This window comes from Enoplosus armatus, chromosome 7, assembly GCF_043641665.1.
Source record: "Enoplosus armatus isolate fEnoArm2 chromosome 7, fEnoArm2.hap1, whole genome shotgun sequence".
Lineage (NCBI taxonomy): Eukaryota > Metazoa > Chordata > Actinopteri > Centrarchiformes > Enoplosidae > Enoplosus > Enoplosus armatus.
This window is the reverse complement of record NC_092186.1, coordinates 6527432-6538024: the sequence shown is the minus strand read 5'-3', so window position 1 is coordinate 6538024 and position 10593 is coordinate 6527432.

Here is a 10593-nt window from a genome sequence, read left to right as displayed (position 1 = left end):
GCAGGCCAAGAACAAAATATGCTCCTACGCTGACACTGTTTCTCATTACACTGTTATATGATCGGTTGAATCAATGCCTAGTAAGTGTTAACAAGTTCCCTGTCAGCTCATAGTGAGTTGTGAAGCTGAAAAACACATCATATAAACAGAGTTATTGATTGCAGATTAATTTGACTGAATTGCATGTTGCAACTGCCCTAAAAGTGATAATCTGTAAATTTCCACATAAATGCAATTATGTTTTGTACTTTCTAGTGCCTGCTGTTAAAACACAGAAGTCACTGAACATATATCTTGCACGAGGTTTTACATTTGCTAATGTACATAAATATTGTATATATCAATCTTGTAATATATGTGTGCTACAGAAACAACAACAGTAGTTTGCTTGCTAAAGTGTATAAAAGTACCAGCTGTCATCATGGGAACCCATGGCTGTAGTGGGACAAAAACAACAGGAAATGAGAGTGCAAGTTCAAATAAAATAATATAAACCAGATTTCCTTCTATTACATAAAAAGAACACCTCTGGTCTAAATTAGTATTTTATTCTCAAATGGGATGAAGTAAAATACAACTTGCGTCCCTCGTCTGAGTAATCCATAATTCTGTTCACTCCAGAGTGAAACAGCCAGTGTTATGTGCTGGTCTGTTTTCACACCAATATAAGTAAACAATGTAATACACTCCTTTGTAAGACTATTGATTCTGCAGTGATAACATAGCAGCCAACTGTTTACATAGATCAAGGGTTTGCCAAGATTACCAGGAGGTGCAGCATTTTGAGATAGGTTGTGGATGGAATCTGGTATGCAGCGTGTGAGCTGGACTTGAGCTCATCAACAATAGTGTGTCTATGCAGCAGGCCGGAGGGACGATGGCCTCCTGGACTGGCTCTTTGACAGCGCAGTGGATACATACCGAGGCCGAGCAAAACACCTCAGTTCAAAACAACCTTCCACGGTCGGATGAGAAAGAGGCAGAGAAAGGGCCTCAAACCACAGCAGGCCAGATTTGCTCAAAACTTTCTCCTCTAGCCCTATTTTGCAGAATATGTTATTTTAAATAAAGCGACATGGTTTCTGGTCTAACAGCCACATGATTTGATCATTTTTGCTGGTATTAGATAGTAAGTAAGTGGCATGCACAAAAAAAGATAGTAGCAAGAAACGTTGACAGAGAAAGGAGAATCTCAAAGGTCCATGGCTGGAATGAAATTGGGAATGTTGCAGTTACATGATGTGCCCCCACTTTTTGCATTTTTCCCTAAGTTGTAAACACAAATGTGACACATTATCACCTTATAAGGTTGATAGGACAAACTTGTTAGCAAGTTGTTTTTCTAGCCACCCAGCCATAAATGTAAGTCAACATTCATGTTATCTTTGTTTGGATCTTCGCTAACTCCTGAGGGAAATATCTGGCTCTTAAGGAGCTAAATGCTCCGCTACGTTTGCCAGCTAGTTGCTAACTTTGTCTGTTTGCTCTTTGGTACTGGACAGAGAGCAAAGCTTTTTGCTTTAAACAGCACTTGTTGGGTCCAGAGAAAACACTTATGAGAGCACTGAGAGTGAGCCAAAACAGTAATGTTGCTGGCGTTGATGCGCTCAATGCAGCTGACGGGTGATAATTTTCTGCAGGTTCGTCACTATGACCAATACATAGTTATTTTATCCATTGTTTACATAAAAATATTGGTCATAGCAGCTTTAAGATTCTTTGCCCCTGTGCTTAAATAAGGCCATAGTTGACATATTTTCCTGTGAAATATTGTGTGTGCTTTAACTTAAAGCAGGGAATAATCTTTAACGTGGCAAGTTTTATGAGATTGACTCATAATAAAACACAAGGATTTCTGCTTTCTTGCAGACTTTCTGTTTAAGACTACTTCCTTAATGCACACACAAGTCAGGAATGTAAATCCGTCAGCCACTTACAAGCAGACTTACATCATCCTTTCCTCCTCTACAATTTCTCAAGTTTATTACATTATAAAGAGACCAACAGGAATTCAGTTCCCTGGAGTGCAAGGTGTGAAAGAGAGGAACTTCTTACATGTAGCTAAGCTTTTTAAGGTGGAATACCAGTAAATTTGAACTGTGGCAGTGCTATTTACTACAGTTTCTGCACTGGCAGGTGCACAAGTTGTTGTCGGAGCAGTGCGCAGGAGTCTCAGCCTTTCATGACATTCCACCGAAGCAGCTGTACTTCACATTTCTACTTTGCCGTTTACAGACTGTCCAGTTCTCCCTTTCAAGATAACAGAACACCTATCGAGTGTTGTTTTTGCAATTATTGTCTTATGTCTTTATGTCCACAAACCTGCTGCTTTAAGCCATAAAGACTTCTTAGTATGTCCAATACTGATTTTAATGAGACAATAATCCTTATTATGCTATAATATCCTTATTTTTCTTAAAAAATGTTCTGCAATCTTCCCTCAGATATATGGTAAGTGTTTGAATTTAATGATTATATGGATTGACTCTTGAAGGGACAGAAATTCCAAGTAAGATTATCCTACATGAATGTCCTCGACCAGCGTTTAGAGGAAGAAAACCCATTTAGTATTGACTGCATCCTTTTCCTGTTCTGTATTCACATACAAGCATGTCTTTGTTACTAGCCTTCAAATGACACACCTTGTGGCCTGGGTACTGCCTGGAAAAGTTCACGTGAACATCTAATTTTAAGGATTATAACAGGAGGGGCCTTCACATCCTTTCCTTCTTAACTTCCCGAACAACACATGGGCCCTCCGAGGCCATATGGTTTGACTTTTACGTTTGTGGGGCAGCCCTCTCCCTGCGTGCAGCCCTCCCCGTTACGCTGTGTCACAGGTGAATAAGCAGGCCTTACCACGCGATCACACTGTGCACTAGATGATCAACAAGACACAGCAGATTCATGTGATATCCTGTAGGACTGGTCACAGCTGAACATTTTAGGCAAATTAACTGCCTATATCAGATATTCATTCATTTTTTTTGATGCTACAGGGGATCAAAACACTCCACTACATAATGTCAGAGATTTAATAATAATAATGACATGAAAAGTCAGTGACAGAGAACAAAATACTGTGTAGTAGATTTAACACACAACAATTCAGTTGCACCAGCTGTTTGTAAGTTCAAATTTAGCTTAGCCCAGTGAATGTAAGTGCTTACTAACTGGAGATTTACACAACACTAAATTAAAACTAGCTAGTTCTTACCAAGGGATTAGTTGTTACTGAATATTTACACCCAGAAACTGCCAGACTTTTATACTTACATTTACCAGAGTTTAATATATTGTTTGGCCCCCTAAAATAAAATTTGGCAGTTATGTTATAACTTGTGATGCTACAGTAATTTCCTGTTTACAGTTGATTTCTTTTTCGCTGAGACATTTCTGAAGTTTTAATGGTGCAACCCAATTTAGTAAATAATTTGAAACTAGCTAGCAGCTAGCAGGAAGGGCTTTACACACATAATGGATTTAGGAATAGCTGGTGAAACTGAATCCAGTAGGTCGTTGGGCATCTAACACTTGGCAGAGAGATACAGTATAAACTGTTTGATTTGGGATACTTCCTGCATTTACAGTGTAATATAAGCTTAAAATGCAAGACTCCTTTATTATTTGCAGCATAATGCACAAAAGACTAAATTGCCATTTGATCAGTAGGGTTCTGACTATTCAATAACAGAGATACTGAGGCAGAGTGGATGTCACCATGGAGCGTGTCAATGGAGAGTATGCTCCCGCGTTCACCCTGCAGGGCAGTTGTCTGAGTTACATGGCAAAATCAATAAACTGCACGTCACATTGTTTTCCATAAATGTAAAAGATGGCAACAACCTTTCTGAATCACAGAATTTGCTGGTGCTTTCTGTCTGGTTTCAACATTGTACATTACAATGTTATATATGAATTAATATATATATATATTTAATTAATGGAAAACATAGTTATCATTCATAATTGATATGGTCAGAACTAAGTAGTACTATTAGATGAAATATATATTTCTATTTGAAGTCCAGTTTGATCTTAATTACTGAATACATTTGATTTTATTTCATTGAGGTCCTTTGCAGAACGTACAAGTTAAAGCCAACATTAATAGAAAGCATATAAAACTGGTAAAGAAGGATATTGTATAATAGCAAGGTAATACTATTTGGATACTATAATTATCCTGCAACATATGCCCCTTTGGGAAACAAACCCTGTGTCTGACATGGGCTGTGACATACTACGGGTCATCGCTCTGCCATCAGGAGGTTGTCACTAAACAGGGTTGTCGAGTTTTGACGTCATTGAAAGTGGTTATTGATATGCTGCTTTTACACTGGAGAATCAACATAATGCTAATACATGTGATGTATTAGCTGGTTAGTCATCCATACAGTAACGTAACAGTAACTCATGTTCACCATAACGTACCAAAACCGAACTGTGTCAAACCCACATGTAAACCTGGTTGTGGATATACTGGGGCCATTCATTCCCAGATTGATTAACTGCACTGTTGGCTAGATTTGACCAGTAGGCCAAAATCTAAATGTATTGATTATACATGGGTTTAATTGAATCAAGTTTTATATGCATATATATGATTATATGCCGTTCTATCATTCAGTTATCCTCTCATAATGTTTCTTTAAAAGTCACTGGAACAAATAATTCAGGAGAGAAATTAACCAAAAATTGATAAACTGTTTACTACGTATCTGGACTGTTGAAACATTACAGCACTCTTTCATCCACAAATTGCGATAAATTGATGCTATTTTGAAGTATTTTTTTATTCAGAACCAAATGTAAAGTAATTTGAGATGCTGTAGCTTGTAGAGATTTTTCACCTTCAGCACTAGGGTGTGGTAGCTGTGTTGATATGCAGCTCCATAACTGAGTGCCTGTCAGCATTCAGAGACAGAGTTCTTCCAGCACGGTGTAGAAATGAATGTGTGTAATTTGGAAATGGAAAAAAAAAATTATGATTCAACCCAAGTATGTTTTGTAATGGAAATAGAATCAGCAGGGTTTGATAATGGTTACAGATAACAGGATAAATTGGAGCAAAGATACTCAGTTTTTAATGGTGAAGAACTATGGTACAACAGTTTTTATTACCCACTATGGGCATGCTAGAGCTCAAATGTGCTCGAAGTGTTATCAGTGAATAAATGACATGCATGAAAACTGACCTTGGACATGGCTCACCTCTGAAGCTAACATCACAGAGTTTTTTTAAAATTAGAAATATGCTACAAAACCAGAACTGAGCGTCAGGAAGAAAAGAAATACACTGATTAGTGAAATAGATTCTGCCCTCTAATTTCTGGCAGAGCCATTTGAACAGCATCAGAGGCTGAAAAACAATACAGCATGAGCAGAGTCACTGTCACTTACCACATTTACCACCCCACTGTCTGATTTATGATCACTACCAGCCCACTTCTCTCTGCTACGGATTAGATTACACAGACGCCATGCCTGTTTGTATAGATATTCCATTAAATTACATCAATACAGCAATTAATTGTATTATATAAGAAACAAAATACTCAACAAATGTTCATTAAAAATCACTTATTATTTAGAGAACAAGCCCTTTTGCCACAAATTGAAAATAAGATTAGGGTTACCTCAGTGCACCTCAGGAAAATGCCAGTTCGCCGGTGCAACCATAGACTGTTTAAAAGAAGTGGACAAAGACGCCGTGACGTCACCCATCGGTTTGTGGACTACAGTTTTGAAGCCACAAGTTTGTTTTTTTCAAACCAGAAGTGACCATATTTGGACACGATATATGCTGCAATATGCAGGCCTACCTATACCGGCAACCTGCACCTGGCTCCTGGTTACGCCGTGCAAAGCAGCTGCTAACAAAGTTAGCTTGTAAATGTACTTACTGGAAAACATGTAGTAGTTTTAGTAGTTTTACCCTCCTTTGATGCAGCTGCAGTATCAATATAGTTTATGTTTCCTCTCACAAAACTTTTAGTTCAACTTCAATAATAATTACTGAGATCACTACAGTGGTGTTGAGCCACTGGAAATTAATTTGTTCAGGGTCTGGTAGCCCGACTTTCAGGGGTCTGTCAGAGGAGATGAGACTGAGAGTTATTGAACTGTTCTGGTCTTCCAAGCAGAACTAACACATTCACTCAATTTGTGAGCGACAGTGTCAAAAAATGAAACACAGATTTGTGCAGTTATACATCCTAAAAAAAAATGATAACAAGACGAGGTGAATGTGTGGTGTTTGTGCGGCATTTCTGTTCATTTAATGAAAATGAAACATAGAAGTGCACCTTGCTCTAGTCTAGTCCAACATTTTGACCCTTGCATATCATCTCCCAGATAACCTTGAGGCCTGAGGAGGGAGTTGAGGCATCGATATAGCCAAATAAATGAGAACAGGGTATCATGCGCCTGGAATACTTTGGGCGTGATTATTTTCCGGGCAATCATTCCTGCTCTCCCATTATCACTACTGTCAGTGAGGCTTATCTCTGCCTGCCTGCCTCGCCGGCCATGGCTCAGACACATCCTCCAAGCAACCACGACGCATTGTTCTAATGAGGTTACAGCCTGAAGCAAAGTGATTTGTTTTGTAGACGTTATTATGGTGGCCTTTTGGCTGGCCCCTTAATTTCATCAGTGAAGCACTATTAAACAGCAAAGGTCTTATGGGAAAATGGACCATGCTGAGGGACCTTTTGACATCCTCACAGTGGCAGTTGCGTAACCCTGCATACCAGAGATAGTTGTGTTTTTAGAAGTGAAGTATCACGCCATTCATTCATAATTAGAGCCTAATATGTCTAGATTGGCGCTCTTCATTCATATCTTCAAAAGATAATTATGTCTATGATTCCTCACACTTAGAGGAACAATAGCAAAAACATACTGCAATGACAGCAAGACGCCAAACGACAAGGCCTTTCTTTTCATTGTCATAAACCCGTGTGTGATGACATCTTTGTATTGAAATACAGGAAACACGGGATAATTACAACTATTGCTAAAGAATACTGACAGTGATTGTCACCTTACAAATTAGTTAAAACATTTTGCGGCATGTATTTTCAAAAGCAGGTTTTGAGAGCATGTTAAAAGGATGATTTTGAAAAGTCACATGTGGATATGTACACAGTGAAATAATGGCAGATGCAGAGTAATACAGTAGTCTTGTAATTCATAAAAAGATTCCAGTGACATGTTACCATGTGGTTTGTTTTTGAAAGGATTGGTAAAGGTTGACTTCTAGTAGTTTATATTAATTGTCACAGACACCTTTGCTGACATGCAACATGTTGGAGTGGCAAGTTAATGATGCCCTTCCATAACATTGGGGGACTTGCAAGAGATACATAAAAAAATGTGTAAACCTGGTAGTATGCTGAATATATAAGACCAGGTCTTGCTGTTGACACTTTCCTGCATTTTGCTATGAGGCTGTCTATGTTTACAACATTGCTGTTCTGTGACATCTCATGATGCATTGAACCAAAAGTGTCATTTTGAGGGGACACTTGGGAGCTTTAAAGGCCACTGCATCTGAGACAGGCAGACTATAAGCGGACTGGGAACAGCAGATGGATCAGGATGGACACACAGAGACATATTCTCCTTTCATTATGTCTGTGACATTCAAAATAGTGCACTGACCACCATGTGTAGATATAACGTCATCACATTACACAGACATGCACATTACGTGTGCAGTATATGCTGAGTTTGTCTAACAGGCGTTGATGGCCTGATTTGAACATGATAGTTATTCAAATCTCCCTCGGATGCTGTTCAAATTCTGTCAGTTCTCTATTTGTTGCAATAGAGAAACATTTGAAACAACGCCTTCCTTGTTGTGATAATTGACAGTTTCATGCTGAATACTGAGCGTCAGGGAGAGTTTTATTTAGTTTTTTTTTTCCTCACATAGAAAGCTGCAGTATCATTTCCCAACATATTTCTTTTTTTTTTGGTGGAACACAGCCTGTACACAGTTGGAGGAATCACAGGTTGTTCTGCTCCTGCACAGACCGTCCTGAGATGTTATCTTTGTAGTAACATTTCGGAGTGGGACACCATCTACTTGGCAGCTGCTAATGCCGTCTGATTTGAACACAGATACAAACACATTTTCTGGCTGCTGGGACAATGAAAGTCTGTCCTGGTGCTGAGAGACCAGAGCCGCCCTAACAAGCTCTGCAGGAAGGAGATGAGTGACCGTCAGTGTGTGTGTACACTGCTGTGTGGTAATCAGGACGTTTGGATTGAGCTTTTATATTTCTAATCATAATAACTACAGTAGACTTTTCAACGTGACGGCCAACCACAGTAGAGTTTCTCCATCATCAGACATCCCATAATTGGGAGATTTTGAATAGGAGTGTGGTTAGAAACCTCATTGAAACACTGGTTTAATCAGAAGACATGCAGGTTGCTAAAGTGTCTCCACACAAGGCATTAAGCTGGTATTATTAATTCTCTGGTGTGGTTTCTTTTTCCACCCACCGCATTTTAAAGAAACTGGAGCTGACTGGTGTCACACTTACCGAACGATTGATTACATCATTGCAAACCTACAATCTGCTGCACAGCAAACAGCTCACAGAAACGGTCACAAAGAAGCGTGTAGTGGCCTTTGAAAAAGGACCTGCAGGGGTTGCCAGGACTTTGTGAAGTGTTGGATTAAATGAAAAGCAGATGTGTAGCTCCCAAACATTGGCCTCAGAAAAGACTGGCATTCATTTGTGCACATCTGACCCAAAGATGTTGTTGTTGTGTCATTCTTTAGACACTTACTCATCACTGGAGTGCATTCAAATACATTTTACTTTGAACTTTGAACTTTTTTTTAAGTTGTCAGTGATTCAAAGAATGCTTGTTTTGCAGCAGCTGAACGCAAGTGATGTCCAAGCAGATCTTGGTTGATATGAACAAAGCTATTGTGTGGACAGGCCTTCAATCAGAGGCCTGGCTGCCTCCGCTGTGATCTTTGGCACAGTGCAGTCTGCATGTCACAGTCGGATCAAAATGTTGTGAATGAAGCCCTACATTCTCTAATTGCCAACAGCACTGCTCTAAATAGAGATTTTTAAATAGACAATGGTGCCTATAAATACCTCCCACTTCTGCTCCATTTTGACTTTTGTGGAACTCCTCATGCAGTGACTCGCACACTATTCCTGAACATTGTGCTGTTATTTATTTTTAGATGCTTTGAGGATGATCTCTCACATGGGATCAGATTCTCAGGCACACAGTGATCAAATGGATTTCTCTCCTCACTAATAAAAGCCAACAAAGAGTACCTATTTGCTTTCTTAATGACCATAAAACATTTCAACACGTGTATGTATATGTAAATGTAGGGAGGCTGTGTTATTGTATATATTATACAGTATAATCAATATGTCTGTATTGTTTACACTAAGTTAAATGGGCCTTTAAGCTCTGTAAAATACTTTATGTTATATAGTTAGAATCTGGAAACACTAGAAAGGTGTTTAATTTGAACTGAATTCCTGGAGTGAATTTGCACGTTTTCATTAATTTAATGCAAATGTTCCTCTGATGTAGATATTAAAACAGTATTTTTATGTGAAATAACACCATGCCAATGGACACTATAGCATTATAACACTTAATATTACATGTATTTATATTTTTTTGTTTGTTTGTTTGTTTTTGTTTTTTTACTCATATTCTAATAATTATTCTTTATTCCACACTAGACTTTCAGCATAGGCTCAAGAGTACGCAACCCTGCAGTACACTGCAATGTGCACAAAGTGAACATGTCACCACTGCTAATGTAGTAATGTGTGTCTCACGTCACACTGAGACACACTTCATGCACAAATCAAAATCAAAATCAAAACCCTACTGACATCAAGATCAGGACATAAAATATTTATTAGGATATAAAATATGTAAGCGTGACCAAAAGCAACACTTGCGCAAACTTTTCTAACACGACACTCTATAAATAATATGAGCTCATTCTCTAACACAGCCTAATTTGTCCGCCAGTCAGCTTTTACCAGAACACTGTTTCACAGGAACGGAAGAAGCTGTGGAAAATCTCATAGCTGCTATCTTGTGATACAGTGAAGAAATGGATCAGTGAGCCAAGAAGCATGACCTCTCTGACCCTGTTATTCAATTACCTTAATGTAGAGCTCGGCGATGGATTTATATAGTCCTGATGGGACAGAAAACTAGATATTGTCTTAGATGTTTGTTATTGTAATATAGCTTTCATGTGTCTTTTTTCTGGTCTTAAATGCTAAATTAAAGTTTAGGAATGTGGCTGGTGTTGTTTTATATTTACAGGAGTAAATTGTGTTTTTGTTGGGGACTATTTTCCATTGTGGATTTATACACATTTGCTCTTGAGTATTTACGGCACAGGATGGTATATATGTGAGATTGAAATGAACCACAGTGAGTGCGCTCAAGACCTGTCAACCTTTCCAATTTCACACAGTACATATGTAGTTTACAATGACGCCAGATTTACCACTGGAAACTCTGTTATTTTCGAAACAATGTGCCCTTGATTTCAGGCAGGTAGGCAAAAGAAGG